This window comes from Vicugna pacos, chromosome 1 (genome assembly GCF_048564905.1).
Source record: "Vicugna pacos chromosome 1, VicPac4, whole genome shotgun sequence".
NCBI classification, from domain to species: domain Eukaryota; kingdom Metazoa; phylum Chordata; class Mammalia; order Artiodactyla; family Camelidae; genus Vicugna; species Vicugna pacos.
Genome location: NC_132987.1, coordinates 58,193,961 through 58,218,552, shown reverse-complemented (window position 1 = coordinate 58,218,552; position 24,592 = coordinate 58,193,961).

The following is a 24,592-nucleotide window of genomic DNA, read 5'->3' as shown; positions in this document are numbered from 1 at the left end:
AAAAATTCTTGAAACATGGAAAATTGTTGACTATCATTGAAAAAGGTAGAAGAAAGAATAGGAGATTAGACACAGGAGACAGGTCTGTCCAAGGCTATGAGTATCTGGAGAAAGGAGAGAAGCTGAGAAATCCAGATAGAGTTGGGTACACCAGGATCATATTGGAGGCAGCATGGCATAGTGGAAAGAACGCTGGATTCCCCACTGCGCCATATTGATAGTTTTCTACCTTGAGCAATTAACTGCCCTTCTGGAACTCAGTTTGTTGATTGCAAAATAGATTTTATTACTTGGAAACATTTAAGGGTGTTAGTATAGGGGAAAAAAAAACCACTCAAGTATTACTAAAACATTCATCTTACAATGAGCAGCTATATCTAGTACTTGCACACATGCAATCCATTCCTACCTTGGAAGGCCGATTTGGCTCAAACATTTAACCTTTGGTAATAATGTCTTGCCACTTAATTAGTGATACAGAGCTCTTTCCTAATAAACAGGTCTACAAATTTTAGACTTGAATAGGAAAGCCTGCTACCAAGATTTGGGGTCTAATGAGAACAGTCAAGTTTCTGTTTGCTCCTCTTAGGTCTTGAATCACGCGGAGCCACAGTATATACGTTACATTGAAGACTTTTTTGAAATTCTGCAGGAAACATGCTTCCCTAACTCTGTTTGTTATTCTAACTTCCCCATGCTTATTTGAGCTCTGAGGCATTTTTGCCATGAAATACTAATATTCAATAGAACCACGGCACCTGGAGCCCTACTTTGGTTAAATTCAAGGGACAGCTGCAGTCACTGAGGGCTTGGCTGGGGCTGGTCCATCTGCTTCCACGGGGCTGCTGACACAGACCTCAGTTCTTCATCACACGAGCCTCTCCACTAGGTTGCCTGTATCCTCACGGTGTGGTGGCTGGCTTCTGCCACGAGAGAGCTCAGTGAGAGAGCAAAGCAGAAGGCACATAGTTTTCCACCATGTAGCCTCAAAGTGACCCGCCTAGTCACTTTCAGCATAGTCTAGTTGTCCCAAGCAAGTCACTGAGTCCAGGCCACACTCCAGGGGAGAGACATCGAGCTTCCCCTCTTGAAGGGAGGAGTGTCAGAGAAGTTGTGGACACATTTTTAAATCACCACACAGCCTTTTTGAGAGTGGATGGAGACGCTCAGAGCTCCGCACCTCGGTCACCCCCCTGTTCCTCCCTACATCTTTACGGTTTCATTATGGAAATCCCAATCTCCCTCACAAAGGAGTTTAAAACCGTTGCTAGCCTAGAAAATTCTTAAAGTGAAAAATGTTGCCGTTTTGAGTAAATATGATATTCATCATCAGCTTTAATATATATAATGATTTTTTGTGAGTTTTAATGACATTTTGTTGAGAAAAACTTTATTCATTTAAACATCCTATGAAATATGACTTGAGGGTTCTAGTTCTGTTTAATAAAAAAAATTCTACTAGCCATGAACTCTTGTAATTCTGAAACAATTGATAAATACAGGAAGTTTGATTTAAGAATAGCTCTTCATGCTAAGCATTAAAACAATAAAACATTCCTTATATAAGGGCAAAGTTAGGCTCATATATTTGTAGATAAAACTGCAATAATAACTTGATTTTTTAATTTTCATAAGAATATTGCACTATTTCTAAGCAATCCTTATAAAAATGTAAACATATAAATAGAATTTTTCATATGAGAACTATGTGACAGGTAGACATTCTGGGTTTTGGTCTCAGTTGTATAAACTTGAATATTGCTCTTATCAGCCTGATTTTCTTCCGTAATCATGAAATAATTAAAATACGTTGTTGAATTAGATGGTCTCAGTGCCCTTTGATATAAACAGTCTTCGGTCCTAAAATTTCCATTTCTAGTTTAAAGTAAATCCTGGTAAAATCTTAAAGCTACAAGCTGTTCCTAACTCTAAGGTTCCAAATAAAAGATAGATGTCTAAATGAATAAAAATCCATGAAACAAAATACTCAGGAAAGGTCATTTTTAACTTGTCTGTTACAAGCAAAATATATAAACCAAGTATTACACATGATTCCATGGAAAACACACAGACATTCTTAATACGGTAGAAAGCTTTTCCTTCATACAAGTTTCAAATGGTATTTCCCCTTTAAAAAAAAGTATCTTAATTATTGAAATGGCTTAATCTAAAAGATTAAACAATGAAGCAGACTACCAGGACGCAGGCAAGTGAGGGATGTTTATGAAAATAAGAGAAAGTGAACCAAAGTATGCATCCAGGGCTTAAAATTATACATTGCAGCCACTTTAAGCTCACAATTCATAACAAAATAAAACAAAAAATATGTGGATACAGTGGTAGTTCAATACTAAGGAATTAGAACTCTTTTCGGTCTGATCTTAATACTAATTTGCTCAATAAACATCCATCCGCTGAAATGAAGGGTCTGGAAAATAGGATTATTTGTACACAGCAAATCCATAACATCCTCTGTGTGCAGGGCACCAGGAGCGAGTGGTACCAGTCAGCTAATCAGACCTGGAACACAGGTTGCCTCTGATGGAGAACCATCCTGTTTTGGCCACATTGCAGAAGTTTTTCAAATACTTGAAGCTCTGGGAAGAGAAAGCGCCAACATGTGAGCTCCCAGTGTCACCTCTCAGTGTGGGGCAGGCAGGTTCTCACTGAGCAGACCCTATGGAACTCTTTTGCTGTGTGTGGTTTCTTTAACTAATGACTGAAATAAGTTTTTAGACTTGATAGATCCACACCTTCTTGATTTAGATTCACTGTTTCTATGAAATTTATCCTGAGGTGTCAGACCCCCTAAAGGCAACTAGAACTATATGAGAGCAATATAGGTCTCTTTCTGTCTCATTTTTAGCAAACATATTTAGCACATAAATTGTGCCAGGTCCGATGCTAAAAAACTTTCTGTATGTTAATGCGATTCATTCTTTCACTAACCCCGTGTAGTAGATCTGGTAGGTCAGGTGCGATCTGTGGATGAGGAAACTGTAAATTAACGAAATTAGTCATTTTCCCAAAGTCATTGCTGTTAAGTGTCAGAGTCTTGCCCAAAACTAACCACAGATTCCATCATCTACACTGTCCCAATTCTTGTCTTTCTTATTCCAAGGTTCCTCTAGATGTATTTTTAGCAATTTGTAGTTTGGGGTGTTTAAAAATATGTTGTAGCTAACTTAAAAGAGAAAATCTGTGTGATCCATTCTTGGAAAAATGAGCAAAAGCAACCATATTAACTCACACATTCATTCACACACAGCACGGCTCATGCGTATTTGGTGTAATGGCAGAACATAGAGGTGAGTCCGCTTGGTCGTATCTATAACTTTTCTTCCATCTGAACTGAACAGCAAACATTATAAAGTTGTTGGTGACCATCTAGTGAGAGAGGCTACATAATCACTTTTATATTTTTACCAATGCTAGTTTAAAGGATATATAAAATGTCCATGGTGTCTGTAATTAACATGAGAAAATCAGTAACTGATAAAGAATTGAAACTGTTTAGCAAATCTTTCAAGAGGAAATTTTTCTGGGTAGGGAAACGAGTCCTCCACAGATAGGAAGTATTTATTTTTGGTATCCAGAAAATTCAGCTTTAGATTAAGCTGATAAAACTTAGACAGTAGGTCTTAAAGCCAATGAACAAAACCCAATGATATCTCTATTGATTGTGGCTGATTTTGAGTGGAAGATTTTATGGTACAGAGACCACAGCATCGTAAACATTTGGGTACAAGTGGTGGGCACCAAGTACAAGCCCTGTACACAAATTTATAAATGATGGGAAAATATTTATTTGGTAAAGCTATGCAGCTGAATACGAGGAGCATGTGTGTGTGTGATTTTCCAATTTATCTGACAGAAATAAAATTCAAAGAGTATTTCAAACTATCCACTATTAATTTCCCAAGAAACCTTCCTTCCTATTAAATAGAATGCCACTTTATTCTTCATCAGATCCAATAGCAACCCAGTCTAATATTTTTCCTCCCTTTTATACATCTACCTTTTCCTCTAGGTCATTTGAATAATATACTTGCAGGGTTCTTACTAAAGGCTTTCCTGCAGCCTTTTTCTCAAGGCTTCTCTTTTTCCTCTGATGGCAATCACCCAATGAAAGATGACATCTGTGCCTCTGATCATTGTGAACCACTTCAGGTAGGCCATGTGTTGTACCTTGACCTAACATCTCATTTCTGTTCCTACCATTGTGGCCAATTAAATGGGGGCCTTGTGAGGAGCCAGTTGACTGGTCGTGTGCTGGCTATCACCACAAGAGCTTAGGAGCCACAAATCTCTGTTATTACCAAGCTGTTGCTGCCAGAAGCATGCTGATCTCTGACAAAAAGAATAGATTAGGATCAATCAAATCTCCCCCAGGCTTGTCAGTGGGACTTTTAACCACACCTTCCACCTCAAACTTTCCCCTTCACCTCCTTCCAAACACCTACGCAGCAGCAAGCTAACAAGGTGTCTGCCAAACCATATGTTCATAATTAGTTAACTTCTTGCCTGTCGCTAGAGGCACCACTGATTCAGCAACAGCCCTCAAGGGTGCTGGGCATCCAATGAGACACCACCAACCAGCACGGCCCCTCCCCTCAGCGGTAGGAGAAGAGGCATACTCAATTCCAGCTGTGGCATTGTTGAGTGAATTAACTTTATCCTCAATTTAAAAAGCCAGCATGAAATCAAAGGAGACCTCAGAAAAGAAAAATAGAGAAAATGAAAAAAAAAAAAAAGCTTGTAGGTTAACTCAACGAGTCTGATGAATGAAACTCAACTGGTTGGCCTCACTTAGCCAATCACTGCAAAGCAGGTTTCTGGCACCGTTGTTGCTTCTGGCATAATTCTTCCTTTTATTTCCCAGTTCTGTGGTTAAGGTCTCTCGTTACACACAGAGGGGATTGATGATATAATTGTTTATGAGCCAGTGGAACAGAGTTTTAAGTAGTAGTGAGGTTACTGAGCAATGAGAAGTTAATGTCCGAAACAGCAGTGTACGATGCTGGGTAAGAAATCTCACCTCAAGGTAAGGATGCTACGTATGAAATTAAATTCGCAATCTCCTCTCTGAGCCTGTAAATGTGTGAGTGTGTGATTTTCTTTATGGGAAAGAGTTGATTGAAAAAAATCAAATTTTTCAAAAGTTCTAGGGCAATGAGAATTCTGAAATCTTTTTGTTCCCATTACCTAAGGAAGAAATGTCTAATATTCTGAAAAAAAATGTGCATTTTTGTTAAGTTTATATACATGAGAAATCACTGATGAATTACACTGTTTTCAACAAAATCCTTTATACAGATATCCCAATAAATTGATCAATATTACTTTGCTTGAAGAATTAAAAATGAGTACTAAATGCATATATGATCCTGAATTTTAGTCGGCAAAACTGGACAATATCATATTTTAGTTTTAAGCTTTCAAGACCTGTGGTGAATAAATTTCTAAACCTGAAAGAAAAAAACAAAGGATACTTTTTCTGTAGCATAAATATTGTAAACTTTATTTTAAATATACATAAATTAATGCAATTATTTAAATTAGACTGGAAAACAAGAGTTAGGCATAGATATGCATTCTTAATGTATATTCTTAAAATAAAAATTGCCATAAAATTCAATGACTATGCAATTGTGTAAATAAAAAGTATTTATATTTTTATAAATGATGCTCATGAGACCAAAAATGTGGTTATAAATGTGCAAAAGGATAGAAAGCTTAAATTTTAAATAATAAAATTAAATAATTTATGTTAAAAATAGTTATAAATGAGAAACCAGTTTATTATTTTAAACCATGCTAATCTTAGAATATTATGGCTATGATGTTGTAGTTGATATTATCAGGAAAATCCTCTTATGAAGCAATCTAAGAATTTTGGATAATGTAAAGAACAGGAGCAGAACAAACCCAAAAGCTAGATATCTACCAAGGACAGGTCACTGTTTTAAGTATCAGCTTGAGATCGAATTTCATTGTCAATCACATAATCTCTGCTATTATATTAAAAAGCCATTGAGGTTGGCAAGGGACTCAGGGGTTTTGAGTAACAGACATTGTCATGATGATATGTGGCTTAAAGTGAATTAAGAGACAACTGATGTGGTTTGGGACCAGGGTATTAGAAAACATAAGCCAAAGGGAAAATGCAGAAACCACAGATTGGTACAAGTTACAGGCAATTTTCTTAATAAACCCCTTTATGATAATGTCAGACAAGATAAGTCAAGCATCTTCCCTACCCTCTATGGAACAAACACATTTACAGTTAGAGCCAAATATTTGCTTTCACAGATGAGTTGCCATCCTAAAAAAAAAAGAATCCTAAAAAATATTTTTTGCAACTTTATTGTCATTAAGCAGGTAACACTTTTTCATTAAAAAAAAATTGTGCTAAAATGCCCATAGATTAATAAACACTCTTTTCAGTTTAGTGTCTCCAAATTTAAACTTTGATATATTTTAAATAAAATAAATCATGATTCAACTCAAAAATATAATATTGAGTCCATAGCCAAGTATATTATTTATAATTTCATAGCAGGGGTCTTTATTTTAGCTTTCAGTGTGATTACCTTATAATGAGATTAAATTTATAATGAGTATTATACTCTGGAGCATGAAGATACACATACTAGAAATAGGAAATAATGTTGATTAGATTTTAATAATTGATTTCGAGAAATCTTAAAAATCTTGCAACTGTGTTGCAATAAGAAATGGTGGACCACTAGAACGGAAGATAGTGATCTAATATGATGAACAGGATGTTTAACAAGACACTGGCAGTAGTGGTCAGTGCAGATTGGACAAAAACAAAAGGCTTATTGAAGATGCTGTGTTCCATATTAATAATAAGCACTTGGCCAAGGACAGTGAAACAGGACAGGATGCAATGAGACAAATATAAAATACATTGAAGACTGAATCAGATGGCTATAGCTAATGAACAAAGGAGAGATTCAAGATGATTGTGTCAAACTGGCGAGCTTAGGTACCGAAAAATATGACCATGACAAAAGTGATGTGAAAGAAGACAAGGAGATTGGAAGTCCATTTTTTTTGGCAGAAAAAACACTGAGTTTAGTTTTAGTCAAATTAAATTTGAGGAGTGATATGCATACTAGGAATAAGAATCTGACAGATCTAGCAGATCTGAGCAGACTGGAAACATTTTGGTTTGGGAGATACCAAGATGGTGAGGATTACCAGACACGTGAATGGGCATGCTCCTCAAGGCAGTGAATATAAATCAAGAGGAGCAATAAATGTTAACTCCCAGAGCAAAGGGGCAGAGGGGAAAGGAGTGAGGAATGAGGACACAGGAAGAGTGTGAAGAAAAGAGTCAGTAACAGATTCTACTAGATGTAATGAAATTAAAAAACAAAGAAAAGTAAAAATATCCTGTGGAGCATAAAGGTCAAGTATAAAGAAAATGGCTTAAAAATCTAGTTAAACCCAGTTAAACGTCACTTACATTTTTCAAATTCCATTTGTAAAGTATGGGAACCAAAGTGGCCAAACAACATGAAGGCAGTGATAAACAAAGGTAATGTTTTATGATGTATTATTTAGTAGTTTACAACTATGCTTTTAAGGGGAATTGGTCAATCATTCTTCTTTCTTATGCTATTTTTGTTCAGATTTTTATATGGAAATCATACTAGCTTCATGAAATGAATTGGGGTGTACTTTTTTCTTTTTCTTCTCTGCAACTATTTGCAATAAATTGGGATTATCGGTTTTTGGAAAGTTTGATTAAAAACTCACTTATAAAACCATTTGAGCCCAGTGTATATGTTGGAGGGAGATTTTTGACTATACATTTAGCTTCTTTAAAAGTCATCATGATATTTTGCGTTATTATCCTCCCTTGAGGATTGAGTCATTTTGTTAATTCATATTTCTCAGGGTAACCATTTCTTCTAAGTTTACAAAAATATTTGCATTAACAAATTCATAATGTTATAATTTTAAAAAACTCAACCAAAGCTAATGTTACAGTTTCCTTCTTATTTCTAACATTTATTTTTTTTTCATCATTAGGGAACTGTGTATGTTTATTGGATTAGTTTCTTTCAAAAAATTACTATTGAGTATACTCATTTACACAACATTTTTTTTTCAGTTCTTTGTTGCAGTTCCTCCTATTTTTTAATCATTTTATCTCTTCTACTTTTAAAATTCTGTTTTATCCTAGTTTAGATTAACCTTAGATTAAAAAGTTAGCTAATATTTGATTTTTCTGGTTTCCCAGTAATTTTATTTGAGTTTGTGAATCATCTCCTAAATTTCTATTTATAACAAATTTTTATACAAAATTATTTTATTCTATATAGTTCTTATAATTTCATGATATTGAGATTTTTTCTTTATCTTATTTATTATTTATTCATGTAGATGTGCAGTTTGAATTTTTTCAGTTGTATTGGCTTTGGTTTATATTATTGATTTATGATTTTACTTAAGGGCTAGCAAATTACTGGAAACTACTCACTAATCCCAAAGTTCAGCAAAGCTAAAGAGTGACTTTACTGTCATAATAGCCCAAGACAAAAAAATCATAGAAACTTGGACTATGATGATGAACTGGGAAGGGAAGTAACTGGACTATTAGAAAAGGCCTTTACGATCGAGATTCCATGACTGATGGATTATAGAAGGTGAGGGTGAGGGAGGAGTCAGATAAGACTTCCCTGACCAATTCTGGCTTGAGTGACAGGATGGTTGGTGTCACCATTTACTGAGATGGAGAAGGTTGAGATTGATAGCAAAGATTTTGTTCAGTTTTGGACAGGTTGCGCCTGTATTTCCTGTGAGATATCAAACAGGAGATAAGAAAGTAATAAATACACAAATCTTGAAATCAAAAGAAAATGTCATGCTAAATATTAAAATTTTCAAGTCATCAAGGTGTAGAAAGTTATTGAAACATGGCAGTGGAAAAGTTTGCTCAGGAAAAATTTACAGAATAGGAAAATAGGCAAGACTGAAATCTTGAGCAATTCCAATTGTCTGCTAGAGGAGGGGGAGTTGGCAATGGGGACTCTGAATTCACAGAGAGTGAAGAGGACTAGTATCTGGTGTCATGGTGAACAAGAGAATGGAGTATTTTGAGAAAAAGGGAATAACAAGCAAAGAGATGTCATTAACAATAAAGTTAAGAAGGATGATTGCAAACTATACAGATACTTAATATATTACAAGAATTGAATTATAAACTTATGATTTCCAAACTGAAGTCCTCATTAGTATTATGATTAATAATACTAATGGGGATTTCAATATTTCAGGAAGTCATATGAATTGTACGTATTTTATTGATAGTCTTAATGAGCTGTCAGATCATTCAGTCTAATGAAAATTATCATAACAAACTACTATGCAGTGAGAACCTACCATGTTTCAACAAGAGTGATATGTACTTTATCCATAGCAACTCTGAAAAAAAATGTGCAGTTTCTATCTGGAGCACAAAATGGTTTAAACAAATAAGTGCCTCCTTCAATAAAGCTATTAAAACTTTCAATTTTGTTTTGTGATGTATAGTTTGCCAAGCACCTTTCACTTTGTTTCACTGAATTGTCACTGTTGTGGAAGGGAAAAAAAAACCGACTCTACTCTTCTCTTCATATATCTGCCTAAACCCATAGAAGAGGACACTGTATACAGTTCTGACTTCTTTCTTTCTGCTCTTCTGGTTACTGCCCATAGGAAGAGGTGTTGTTATTGACTCTTCATACCATCAGGAATTGGCTTATATTTTGCAAGTGCCCTGCGTTCTCTTTTACTTCTCGAACCCCCATGCTTTCTACTTCCATATGTAAAGCACACCTAGTCACACAGCTGAGGGGTCTATCCTTGCAAAGCGGCCCCTACATTCACTCTTTCTGTTCTGTCTGTGTTATAAAGTGAGATGGAACAGCTATAAACATTTATGTACCTAGTTGAGTGAATGGAGCTTGTACCACAAACTAGCCATTCTACATTCAAAAGTATTTCACTTAGATATCCAAGCTTAGGTGCACTCCTGCATCATATTTCACCAGAGGAACCCTGTACTGGGGATTGTCAGGTGGATACTCACACTGGCCCACACACAACACACACACATGCATGCACATTTTCCTCACTGGCATATTCTTTTTGTATGTTTGTACACTGTTTTAACAAGTAAACTCAAATGAGAAGTAATGAGTTATTATTCATATACTATACATTTAAAAACTGAAGTTCTAAGGTCTTGGAACTTAACAAAATTCAAACTGTTAATTAAAAGCAGATGGAAGTTTTAAATCTAGATCTTTTCAGTTTATTTTTAGTACTCTTGTGCCCAGTCTAAATTTTTTTCACACAGACATTATGTAATAAGTTAACTTTGATTAGTCAAAATGTATATAGCACTTTTCGTTCCATAAAATCTTTGTCATTTTTGTTTTCGTCATTAACTGCATTAAATACATCTCATCTATTTCACTAGCACCCAGTAATATATGGGCTTCATGGACTTTGGAAAAGACAAAAAAAGTGTTCCAAACTAGAATATTACATTTTGAGAACGGGCACAAGAATGAGAGAGAAGGAGAGAAAAAATATTAAATGATAATGTAATTTCTATACCTGAATAAGAAATGAAATACTATCAAATAAGTCAATTGACTTGTCATCCTTATACAAGCATTATCAAAATGTGGGTTTCTGGTTTAGGTTCCCGTATCAAAACTTTTATAGATCAGAAAAGAAAGAGAAAGAGAACAAATGCAGAGATACCCTCAATAAATGGAGCCAAGCTATAGCTATCTCAAACTTGAAATATTATAGTCGCAAAATGCCGCTGATAGTCTCACGTGCATGATGGTGAGTTCACAGTAACGAACCATGCACCTTCTGAGGAGTATAAACATTCTAAGAGATAACAAATGGAGTAGCTGATACTAGACAGCAGAAAACAAGTATTTAAAACATGGATATAAATATTCTTAGAAATATAAGGGAGGAAGTTGGAAAACAAGAGGCAATAATCAGTTAAAGATGTTGATTGTCAAGAATATATTAGCGGAAATAAAAAACTACAAGGATTCAATGAGGAAGAGCATGCTTTCTACTTCCTAGTAAAGCCTAGTAAAGAAATGGAAATGAAAGTTAGAGACTTTAATACTTCCATAGTGGGGATACCAGCAAGGAAGGAAAAGAATGCAGAGGAAGCAATAACTGAAAAGAATAACTGAGTTTCTCCTAACGCAACCATAAGATCTTAGATTGAAAAGCTGTGTAGAATTTCATGTTACAAGGAGAAAAATAGAAAACACCAACACCTCAAGTCATACTGATAGATAAGAATATCGTAGATAAAATCTAACAGATTTCAAGAGAATAAGGACACAGTTTACAAAAGAAGAAAAGAATCAGATTAATGTCAGCTCTTCTTGATCTAAAGATATTTTGGACTGTTTCTTAATTCAAAAAACAACAATATAAATGCAAATTAATATCTCATCTCAGCCTATATTCTCCTTAGAATTATGGGTAGATCTTTATTTGTTCGTCACAAACTTCACCAACCTGCTTTCTTTGGAATTTAAGAAATGACTTCATAACATTTTAATTTTTAAATGAATCTTTATCAAACTGCATTTTTAAATTTTATTCAGCATGCTCTTCAAAAATTATACAGGGCCATCATAAGTCTCCTTTTACAATATCATCAAGCAAAACGGTGTCTTAGTTATGAAAAATGGCTGTCAGAATCATACGCATGATTGTACTTTTCCTACATTGGTTAAATTTTTATAAACTTAAAAATAGAGGATGGAGAAGTTTAGACTTGGTTGGTTTTTGAAGCAAATTAAATTAGACACATGCTAGAAAGTCATACTAATACAAATGTTATCATTGCCGCAACATATACCTCTTTCATATTTACTTTAAATTAAAAAGTGAAATCACATTTCTCAGTCAGAACGTGGATTGCCATTAAGAGGCACTCATCCCTTGCTTAAATCTGGATATATTGGAAAAGTCTTCAGGAAGCTCCCTCTAGTGTCTAAAGGATGCAACAGCTCACTGGCGAAGGATTTGAGAGCGACACAAAGATGTGAGAATTTTAGTGGCTCCTCCTAAATGGTTCAAAGGGACCATGGAGATCACCAACCCCAATATCCATGCTGTTTACACACAGGAAAACTAAAAATCCAGAGAGGAAATATTTTGTCTAAAGTTACACTGAAAGTCAGCGGTAGTAGAACTCCGATCTCCTGACCCCCCAGTTCACAGAACAATCTACTCTAACCTGTTGACTTGGATTTGGGCCAAGCAGGCCCAGAGTACCATAAAGCAAGGAATTAGGAGGATGTGGGGTTTTTAAATGAAAGGGATATCCTCAGGGTAGCCAGAGATTTTGTTTTTTAAAAGCACACACACAGAAAGGAATTACCATAAAAGAAATATTAATCAATTATTTTAAAATTCAGAATTCCTGGACATTAAAAGATACCAATAGGAGTGTAAAGGCAGCACACAGAGGAGATGAAGATATTTTGTTTATCATGAAAAAATGATACATTTTGATAGGATTAATGTATGATGAATTTTTGATTCTCATTAAATATTTAATTATTTTGAAAACTATGTATTAAGTGCCTACTAAATGCCAGGGACTGTGCCCTGGGATCTTTAAAGACATTATTTCATTTATTCTTCATTACAGTCATGCAAAGAACATGGTAATATATTTATAAAGAAACTGAAGCTCACTTCTAGTAGGAGAGAGAAATAGAATTTAAAGAATTCAGAAGCCAAATTCTCTCTATCTTGGTTGACTAAATTCAATATCTGAATACATGCATATTTTATGTGATCTACTATACAGATACTGTGTATCTGAAATTTTGAATAGAAAGAGATTTGAGCATCACTTTTATACCATAGAACCCCTCAGTGGGTTCTTGAATTCAGACAATCTAACAGCTAAGCAAGCTTGAGGCAATGCTGAAAGGAAAGCAGAAGAGGAAAGAAAATCTTCAGTGGAAAAGAAGAAAAGGGAATCCAGAAGAAGTCAGATGTAAGGAGCCATAGAAAAGAACAGGCAGACATTATATAGTCTAGAAACAGAGAAGAGGTATTTCTGTGTAATAAAAAAAATGTACTGGCCCAGAAATATGAAGAAAAGTGCCTAAGAAAGAGCTCTGCCATGGTCTCCAGTGTGAGCCTGGAGAAGTCCCTTGATCTCTCTGTTGCTAGGCTTCTCTGGCTATGAAATGAAAGAAATGGACCAAAGTGTCAAATGTCCCCTCCATCTCTGGTACTAAGTGAATGTCTCTGTGTATCTACGAAACATTGCACGTAGAGCACAGAACACACACAGCCTTTACAAAGTGAATACCGAATTGTCTACAGCTAATACTTTTCTTTTCCATTAATTTTCAGAATTATTGATTGTTCACATTTAAATCGATGCTTTAAAGAATTGCATTTGTTTAAATCACATGCCTTTTTTTTTCCCTGTAAACTTCAGGCTTTACTTCTACCAGGCATATACTCTGTATTACATTGTAATGCGTTCAATCTTATAGGCCAGTGACACTGATTTAGTTTCCCACGTGACTATGTTGGTCATTTAAACATATATTTCTTTCACACATAGACTTCCACATAGTTTTCTTTTATGTAAATAAGTACAACTGTGCAAATCTCTGGGCCACAATAAGTAAGTAAGTAAGTAAATAAATAAATAAAACACACAGTTGTTGTGGATCAGCCAAAATCCCATAGAGGGCAGTGTGGTTTTAGCTGAATCAGAATTAAATCCTATTTTGTTGTAAAGAATGTAATAACTCTTTAAAAGAATAAAAGAGCAAGGGAGAGAGAACTTCTGATTATAAAGTAATATATAATCATTGTAAAATTTTTGGCATATACTGAAGTAAAAATACTTTTTAAATAATCAATTATCCCTTTTCAATGTTTATGTATACTGCATAATTTTTACCAGATTATGTAGTTTTATATTCATATTTATAATGTCATATTTTAAAATTTTCTTGTGTGGTTGAATTCTTTATGTTATTTTTAATGGATGGGCAAAATCCCTTTATATGGATACATATTATTTAAACCATTCAGCTCTTGATGAAATTTTAGATGAATTTCACATTTTCACAATTAGTGTTGTGATAAATGTATTTTCCTTTAAATTCATGTCTTAATTTCTGAATATTTCTTTACAGTATATTCCTAAAGCATAATTAATGAGTAAGTAGATATTAATTTTTTTATATCTATCACCAAATTGCTTTACAGAAATGTTATGCCAAGTTACACTTGGGTAACTCGAGCTTAGACAACATTTCATTTTATTTTTTACTAGCGAAAATAGAACCTCATTTTATTTGTGATGGAGAAAAGTGTTGACATGAATAATAGCTCTGAACTAAATGTTCTAAATTATCTCAGCAAAATCTAGGAATAAATGGTAGGCAAATAGAGTCTAAAAGCATTTTCAAGGTCTCCTGAGAGGGGCAGATGAGACTAAAGTTGAGGGAAGTGAAAATATGTTTTAAATGTTATCTTTTTGAAATGGAAAGAAGGAATGAGGAAATAGAATGCTTTCCTGAGGTGTATCATTGAGTCAGTGAGAGTCAGTGTATCATTTAGAGTTTCACAGCTTTGGCTAGCCTCAAGACTGATCAGACCTGGTTTCAAAAATCTTGTTCCACCTTTTACCTGTGTAACATTGGATTAGTGGCTCAATTCTTTAGTAGTTAGATATAATAATTATGTCTACCTTATAGAGTTGTCATGAGGACTGATTAGATAATATAGATTATTATAGATAAATTATCATCTATTGGTAATATAGACTGTTAACACTCAGAACAGGCACAGAGTATACTCTCAAAAGTATTATTATTATTTTCTTTTAGTCAAAATGTCTTTTAGACAGTAGAGAAATGTGTCTCAAATGATCACCCAGAAAGGAAAGGCAACCGTTAAATAATAAAAAAAAAATGGTACAATTTCCAAATTAACAGAGTGATTAATGAAGCGAATACTGACTTGGTCAAACAAACAAAAATGAGGAATGGAAAGAAAAGACAGAAAAGTTAAAAGTATTGTATTTTTGAAAGTTGCTTAGAGAGTAGACCTTAAAAATTCTCATCACAAGAAAAAAATATTTTTTGTAACTACGTATGATAATGGATGTTTACGAGAGTTATTATGGTGATCATTTTGCAATATACACTGATATCAAATCATAAAGTTGTATACCTGAAACTAATATAATGATATGTATTTATTATAACTCAATTAAAAAGTTAAAAATAGTAAACCTATTTTTAAATGAATAAAAACAAAATAAAATGAAATATGTAAAATACGGAGCAAGGGAATTTTTAGAACAGTGAAACTATTCTGTACGATACAGTTATGGTGGATATATGCCATTATTTATCTGTCAATACCCACAGAATGTACAACACAAAGAGTGAACCCTAATGTAAGCTATGGGACTCGGTTAATAATAATGTGTCAACACTGGCTTATCAGTTGTAGCAAACGTATCACCCTAATGGAAGATGCAAATAATAGGGGTAATTTGGGTGAGGGGGTAAGATGAAGGGAATATATAGGAACTCTGTACTTTCCACTCAATTTTTTGTAAAGTTAAAGCTCTCCCCAAAATAAAGTCTATTAACTTTAAAAATAGTATAGAAACCTCTGCTGGTTTATATACATTATTTAGTAAAAGAAGTTTTTTTGTCAGTTGTACAACAAAATAAATTTATGTAAGCTTTTAGTATGCTAATTGCTTTTATAGTAATATTTCCTTAAGGTATTACTAACACCTTAAAAATGTATGTTTTTCAAAAAATAGATAGGTTATTTCATCATTTCAGTAATCCCAAGAGCTAAGCAAAGGCAGGTACTATTTATGCTTTATGGATTTTTAAAAAATAGTTAACTTCACAGAACAAACACGTTGTTTAGTGAAAATAAAGACTAATTCTTCTGATTTCTTAGCTCTTGAAAAGATCCATGTTCATCAGTACAAAAATAAACATTATTCTGCAAAAAATGCTAAAAATAGTAAATCAAATAAATAAAAACACAAAACAAAATGAAAGCTATAAAATGTCTTATCAGTCATTGCTGAAGTTGGAAATGGACTAATTAGCTCCCATAAAAAGACTCATGTTTTTAAAATGGATTTTTAAAAATCCAGCTCTATGCTATTTACAAGAATCAGAGTGAAAAGAAAATGATGAAAATCTGAAAGTAAATGTAATGAGAGAGGGAGAGAAGAAATAATATTAATGTCAGAAAGTGGACTTTATAGTTGAAAGCACTAAACAAGGCATGAAGTGGGCTGACACGTATTAATAAAAGATGCATTTTGTGAAGAAGATAATGCACTCATAGACCTTCATAGCACAAACAACACAGCAGCTAAATATATGAAGAACTCCATATTAGAATATTGGCAACTTGATGAAAATATAATTACGCTAAGAACCTTTAATGCATTTCTTTTGAAATTTGAGTAAATCTAAGCATTTCCTGAACATTAACTCATTTAATCTTCACCGTAATAACCCTGTGAAGTGAACGCAATTATAATCTCGATGGCAACTGAGGAAAAGTACAAGAGATAAACAAATCAAACTTTTTTTGAAGTCCAAGAAAAAAATGATAAATCCCTCATAAACTTGATTAAGGACAAAAGAATGGGAGTAAAATACACAAGATTAGAGATGATAAGATCTAACTGTGTAAAACAATATTATATTCAATTCTGTGGCAACACATTTGAGAACCAAAAAAGACAGATGATTTTTTGGCAAAGTATATAATTACCACAACTAAATGAAAAATAAGTGGAAAATTTGTAAATGACTACTTAAAGTTGAAAAAAGTTGAAGGGTCAGGTAGGTTAACAAGTGATTTTTATCAAATATTTAAATTATAGGTACTTAGGTATATTAAAACAAAACAGAACATATCAAAAAAACTACAGATAGAGATACTGAAAATAAATTTGATGAAATTTAGTGATTGTTCTAATAACACCAAATAAAATTAGAATGAAAAGAAACCACTAAATTTAATACTTGACTATGCAAATAAAACAACACATACTGTTATAAATAGCAAAGCTTTAAAGGTATTTTATTTAATGCCACAGACTGGATAGGGAGGCCTGCTTTTGACATTAGTTTTTAATATTGGCTGGTGGTATAATGAAAGCAAGAGGGTAAGGAAAACAAGATAGATTAATATTGGAAAAGAAAGAGTTTCACTCCCTGCAGTTCATATGATTGTCCCCATCCTAAGAGATTCTAGAAAAATCTATTAAAATTAATATCAGAGTTTGTACAGGGCCTGGATATAAGATATACATTAAAAAACAATAGCTTTCTCTTTAGTTCTGAAGCATATTGAGATGGAAAGAGGAAAAAAGTCATATTCATAATAGCATACATATACAACTGAAAATACTTAGAAATTAAAGAGTGGAATAGGACCTATATAAAAATACATGTATATTTGAAGTATATATGAAATTATATATGAAGTATATATGTGATCTTATGAGGGACATAACATAGTCTGAACAAATAAAAATAGTTATACGCTGCTAGTTGAAATGTGAAATATTGCAGTCAGATTAAAAAGAGACATCTAGCAGCATCTCTTGAAATCATAAAACCTTTGACCCAGCAAATATTCTCCCGGAAATTTATCCCTAAGAAGTAAATTGCCACTACATAGGGATATATGCATGGGAAAAGTTTATTATGTAATGTTTATGGAAATGAAAATAATCTAAAGCTATGTTAAGAGAGAAATTATTAAATATATTATGTAATATTAGATAGCCAGTGTATTATTTTATAGCAAATAAAAGAAAATCTATTAAAATTGTTCCAGTTTACTTGATTTCTACAATGTATCAGTGAATGAGAAAATAAACATTATATAGACAAATCTATCTTTCCATTCTTTTTTGTAAAATGATGTTAGAAGGTAAAATAATGTTAAAGACAGCCCTGCATGGTATGTGTACATGTATTATAAATAGACGTATTATGTATGATTATACGGGCATGAATAGGTTACCTAAGTGGGAGATGTTGATGGGGGACAATGTCCAAGTCAGGGAGAAACAAGTGATCACTATGGCTGCATAACAACCCCAAAACTTAGTGGCTTAAAGTAATGACTGTCAACTGGGGGCGGTTTTGCTCTCCAAGGGACATTTTTTTGATTGGCATGACTTAAGAAGGAGTTGCTACTGGCAGGAGGCCAGGGATGCTGTTAAGCATAGTTTTTACTCACAGGACAGCTCTCACAACAAAGAACTGTCCTGTCCAACACAGCAATCAGGCAAAGCTGAGAAATCCTGGCTTAAAAAAGAAAGATGATATTTATTTGGCTCATGAATCTGCAGTTTGGTCCAGGCAGAGCTGAGTGAGAATAGCTCGTTTGTGTTCTACCCAGTGTCAGGCTAGCAGGCCAGGCTAAGATTGCATGAAAGCTCTCTCATCCACATGGTTTGGTTTTGATCCTGACTGTAGGCTGAGACCTGAGGTTGTCAGCAGGAATGCCCATTTCATGTACCCTCTCAGTGTGGCCTGGTCTTTCTTATAACAGTGTGGTTAGGTTCCACGAGGGAAGAGAGAGAGGGAGGGAGGGAGGGAGAGAGAGAAGCCATGTCACCTCATGATGTTAATTGGGTTGAGGCAGTCACAAAGTCCCATGTCGTTTCAGGAGGAAGGCAGACGGGAAAGGTAATAGCTCAATGGTGGAGCACATGCTGAGCATGCACAAGGCCCTGGGTTCAATCCCCAATAATTGCCCCCCACCAAAAAAAAAAAAAAAAGTTTAAAAAAACAAAAAAGAAGAAGGGAAACAGACTCCAGACTCCACCTTTCAATGGGAGTGGCAGGGTTCTAAAAGCACATGCGGGAATGGAAATACTGTTCTATCAATTTTTTTTTTGAAAAATATAATTTGCCACACAGCAACAATGAAAGATACACATTAGAAATTACTTCCATAAAATTATCTCTAAGTGTATGTGGACATTTTAGCATTCCTGGTAAGGTTAACAATTCTGCACGTCAGTAACCATCTGTTATTTTCTTCTGTGAATAACGCCCATTGTACATATTTTCTATTGTTAAGTTTAGAGTTTCCTTATTTATTTGTGTATGTTCCTTACTGTTAACTATTCTCCACCTCTTTCCAGAAAACATTTAAACTTCTTAAAGGAAAAGGAATGTATATGAAGTTGGCATAGAAAAAATAGGAGAGACAGAAGAAACTAAAGATATGCAAAAACATTGAACAAGACCAGAATGAGGGTAAAAATTGATGCCATAAAAAACTTAACCTTCCTATAAACTCTACTTTTGCACGGCCAAAGGAAAGAGTGAAATCTGGGCCAAATTCTCAAGGTTTTTTTTATTTTGACATGTTTATTTTGACATAACAGAATTGGTCAGAGGACCGTTGGGGAAACATGAGAAAATAATACAATATTTAATAAAATACAACAATTTCAATGATGTGACAAACTTCACAGGTGCAGATGGTCCCAGACTTAACGATGGTTTGGTTCACTTATAGTGGTGTGAAAGTGATACACACTAGTAGAAGCCAGACTTTGAATTTTGAATTTCAGTCTTTTTCCAGGCTAGCAATACAGGGTACAGCGCTCTCCTGTGATGCTGGGCAGTGGCAGTGGGCTGCCGCTCCCAGTCATTCACAATCACAGGGGTAAACTACTATTCTGTTCCCATACAATCATTTTGTTTTTCACTTTCAATACAGGATTCAATAACTTACATGAGCTACTCAACACTTTATTATAAAATAGGCTTTGAGTTAGATGATTTTTCCCAACTGTAGTCTAATGTAAGTGTGGTGAGCACATTTAAGGTAGGCTAGGCTAAGCTGTGATGTGCGGTAGGTTTGATGTATTAAATGCATTTTCAACTTAACAATATTTTCAACTTAGGATGGATTTATCAGGGTGTAACCCCATTGTAATTTGAGGAACTTCATTTCTGTTTTGGCTTCTGACTTTATGTAGAATAAGTGATTCTTGAGAATCATCAAATATGTAGGGCTTTCTCTGTTTCATTCATACATTTCCAGCTAGAACATAGTCACACTTCCAACACAAAATGAATGGTAAAACCTGATGTCTGCAGGGAAATGACTAATTAAGGGACAGCAAAAGATCAGGGGTCAACCTTTGCTCCACAAAGAGCAAAAGTAAAATATTTTAACTTGTGGGGTTTTTTTTTAACCTCGATAAAGCAAAGGATTCAGTGAACCTATTTTCACATTCGTCTTCTCTTCTGATTGCCCACCTTTTGGCCCATTTTCTCCCTGTATTTTATTTATTTATTTATTTATTTATTTATTTATTTATTTAATTTTCCAATTTATTCAAGATACTGTCATCTGCTTTAACTGTATATTTTTTCAATTTTCTCGACATCCATCTGCTCACAATCTGAAGTTCCCACAGGCATGACCAAAGCATCAATGTTGCAGGAAAGTTACACTTGTTGATCTTTCATTTTCCTTTCAACCTTGATAAGGTATGACTTAGTGTAACCTAACCCATGAAAGTCCTTCACCTCCAAATGCTCATTTTTCTCTAAAACTTAAGCCCTTAAAACCTGGGATGGGTTCAATATACACGCTCACTAAATATGCTCCTTCTCTTTGCCGTGGCTAATTCTAACGACCTGGTGACCCTGAGAATGGAGGAAAAGATGCTAAAGGAATGGGGATTAATGGTGATCCTACCCCACCACCAACATTTCCACCCACTGCTGTCTCTTCCTATCTTCCAAGTCACGCTTGGTCCCAGTAGAAGTTCTACTAATTCTCAGCAAAACTCTAAATCTTTATCCTCATACAAAAAAGGGCAAGGAATTCTCTGTCCCTTTAAAGTTATGCATGGAAATTAATTATAAAAACAGAGTTCCAATCTCAAAATTCTTTAGGATTGTGAGTTCTCATCACTGGAAAGAAGGAGCAGATCTTCTTGGTATTACCAGTGTATGAATGAAACATAAAACATCTGATGTTACTAGTAATCTGGCCTTTTGTGACTCTCTAGTGACCAAGAGCTCATTACTAACAGAGTATCAAGTTCTATCTTTACGTAGTACTTCATGTTAGAGTATATTTCTTTTTTAAACTGAAATCTGGCAACTTATTAATTCTACCTATTGGCACTAGTTGTATTTAATCTCTTCAATACTTTGTTTTAATTAAAGATAATAATCATAACCTATTTTATTTTCTTCTATATATTTTAAAAAGACCCAAACTTTCTTGTATTTTATGATATTTTTGGCTTCATATCAAAGCCCAGCTAAGTCTTTGTAGTTTTCGGCATTTTGGAGCAACGCAGTATTTTTAAAAAGTGGCTATTTTGTTGTAAAGTGTTTTTTCTCTTCTCTGTATATTTGTAGAATTTTTAAAACAGTTTTGAGTTTGTGGGGAAAAAGCATTTTTCTATTTCTGCCCCCACTTCATCCATCACACTGCAAATTTGGGTAAAAGTAGAAACATGTGGAGTACTTATTTTAATCAGTATACGAAAGACGTTCTCTATCACTACAATTCAAGTAGCTTTAGTTTTAAATATAATGTTATTCTACAAACATGTATCACTAATGACTTTTCCCTTGCTTTTTCAGTTGTGTGAATATACTTGTATATATCTTAATGTAGTTAACATAATGTTGTTTGTTCATGTCTTTGACTTTTTCCAAAAACTTTTTGTATGAATACACAACCATGCTATGAACACACTACAGTTTATTGAAAGAGTCTCTAACTGGACATTTAGAAAGTTTGCTTTTACAAACGTTTGTTATACTGATATGATAAAAGAAATTTTTAATCATTTTTGTTCAAATTTATTATTTTCAGAAATTGATTATTTTGTGTTTGTTGACTTAAAGGATATGGATATTTTAAAATTCTTGAAATATATTCACATATGGTTGAATTTCACATAATTTTTTTCTCCTGATTACTTATGTTTTATTACAAAGCATACAATGTGTGTGTATATAGCAACAAATAACACTCCTTTCTTTTTCTCTTGAGCTAAGAAACAAGCAATAGATAGACACACAAGGCAGGTAGATGGAAATCTTTATCCTTGAAAAATAGAAGCTTGATTGTCAAGGATGCTTTATATTTGAAGAGGCTTCTTAATATTTCTTTCTGAATAATATAGATTTCTTGCCCTATCACAGGTGACACTGGCCAGACACACACAATTCCAGTTTGGACAGAGTCTTCCTTGGTTCTTTTCAGATGTTGACATGAATGTGGGTAACACATTTACTTTCCTTCTTTCAATCTCACCAATCAAATAAATCCATTCTTATGGGAACAGTTGCCCCTTTATAGAAAAGTGAGGAGCGGAGAATAAGTCTTTATTTCCCAGCATCTTTGTACTTCACTCTGTAAGCATTTCAAGGCGATGGGCTTCACTGTTTCCTCCAGGTACATGCATATGTATGTAAGCAAATACATAAGCATGCACATTTATACACATAAAAGCAGATACTAAGGAATACAAAAGAATAATTGCTAATAAACTTTTTTAAAAGATGAAAGTTCTGCGACTTGGAATTTGAGTTTTTGCCAGTTTTGTTCTAGGACAATAAACCATTTTTTAAAAGAGCTAGGTCAATTTTCTTGCTTGTTTTTTTGGTGACTTCTTGCCTATAAATGAAGCTATGGAAGTTGACTCTAAGTTTATTGGCTATGATTTGGTCAGGCAGTGCTAATATCTACCTGTTCCAGAGGTGGCAGGCAGCAGGAAAGCTGGTTGGATGAAGCAAAAACAGATTATCAGCACTGTCTTCATCACGGTCCTCTTTTTCTACAGTCATGGAGGATTTTGTAGTTTTACTTTATTGCTGGCATGGTCCTTTACTCATATTCCAATGTTTCTGTTCATTCATTCAAATGCCACTAGCAGTGCTAATTTCATAGCAATTATAATTCCATTTTTCTCAGATTGGTTTTGAATGTATAAATGCTTCCACTAGCTAGAGGTTGACATTATGTGTTCACTTTGTGAAAAAGAAATGTGGAAAGCAGAGCGTGACTAAAGCCACCCACATTATTACAAAGTTCAAGTACGTTTCTTCAATTTGATTGTAAATAAGATGATTTTGACACAAATTATTAAGTCAGTAAGAATTCAGTTCACATTTTATGGATTTTTATGGGTAACAAAAATATGGAATTATAACTTCACTGTGGCTTAACGTTTTTATCTAAATATATTTCTTTATCTTCTTTTCATGAAAGATGTCACATTATTTTAGATTCTCTATTTCGAGGGCTAGAAGGAATCCAGTCCTGGTTGTCCTGTTTTGCTATTACGCCCTAAACTAAGCTTTTTGAAGAAACCAGGTAGTGGTGTCCTTATTTCTGTTATATCTGGGATAAAATTAGATGCCGTGGTCCATACCAATGCACTTTTCAGGTCGTTAACGCCTAGTCAGCAATTCATCCACTAACTTCTAGATCAAAAATCCTTAAGAGAGATTTCAGGAGCAATGAAGGCACTGAAGCCTAGTTTATGAAAATACTAGTGCTCCTGAGGCAGAAATTCATTTTATTTCAAATTAGAGTTGGACTAGCATACTTCCAATGCATAGTAATCATAATAACTCACTATCCATTATTTTCTAATATTGGAGGAAAGAGGAGTGGGGTTGTGTTTGTTTGTGTTGTTTGGGAGTTTTCATTTATAATCTTTCTGTTAATGCAAATAACTTCCACTGTTTATCTGATTTTACAGTAGCACTGAGATTATTTTATTCCAGTTTGGCCAGAGAGATTATCACAGAGCAGAGCTTACCAGCCAGTGCACCAAAGCACAATGAATTAAATCCCTGGGAGACAGTGATGTCCCCTGTCCTCATGGGGGCCTGACAGGGCCTGGGAGAAATGGGAACTCCCTTGCCTACCAACAACCAAGATAAGTGTCAACTCTTTATTCCGGCTTGCCCACAAGTATTATTGTCTTAAGCACCATATTATTGGAAAAGTCAGAAAAAGCAATGCCACAGAGGATGAAAGAGGTTTGCTTCACTTTAGACAGTGAATACTTTTAGACAGTGAATTTAGAGAAAAAATGTCATCCATTTTTTAGTTATCCTTTAAATATGAAATAAATTGTTGATAATCAAAAGATCTGTGAATATCATTATAGCATATGATGCTTCTTAATATAATACAATCCAATACAACTGAAAAAATAAGCAATCACTTATGAGTCAATACATAAAGGTCTAAAGCTGGCTATAAAGCTACTGGAATAAACTCTGACCGAAACATCCAATAAAATAATATCATAAATCTCCATCCCCCTGCCCACTCAGTTCCGCATAGCACTAATTTGAGTCAGGCTTGCATCAAACATTTCACTCTATAATTTGTCCAAGGCCTTTCTCTTTTCTGGCTAATAACCTGATATTAACAGTTGACTTTCTTTTGTATACCTTGTGTTCATGTA